Here is a 326-nt window from a genome sequence, read left to right as displayed (position 1 = left end):
GACAAAGTGGTGAAGTTTATCAAGATTTGTTTGTATTATTATTGTAAGTGTACATATTTTTGTGTGTTTGTTAACTGGGAGTATTCTTTTTTGTGAGGTCAGTTTTTCATGTAATGCATAATGAATTTGTTTGTTAAGATTTCGTCTTGGTCTTTAGAATTGATCATGTTCTTTCAAGTTATACATGAAAATTTTCCTTTTTTTTCATTTTGATTCATGAATTAGCAAGCTTGTAATCAGGTGTAGATTGAATTTAGTTTTATCAGGGTTTCTGCCAGGAGTTTAAAGGGCAAAATTATATACAAAGAAGCACCCAAAAATGTTGA

The 326-nt window shown here is 29.4% G+C and overlaps 1 protein-coding gene across 3 annotated transcripts in view; it reads left to right on the top strand.

Annotated features, from left to right (window-relative positions):
• The window catches only part of LOC119586520 (rab GTPase-activating protein 1-like), a 36,962-nt gene that overhangs the window by 14,161 nt on the left and 22,475 nt on the right, over window positions 1–326 (top strand). The gene's annotated exons all lie outside the window — the stretch shown is intronic.

This window comes from Penaeus monodon, chromosome 21 (assembly GCF_015228065.2).
Source record: "Penaeus monodon isolate SGIC_2016 chromosome 21, NSTDA_Pmon_1, whole genome shotgun sequence".
Lineage (NCBI taxonomy): Eukaryota > Metazoa > Arthropoda > Malacostraca > Decapoda > Penaeidae > Penaeus > Penaeus monodon.
Note: the sequence above shows the minus strand (reverse complement) of the source record. Positions and strands in the feature narration are given on the sequence as shown.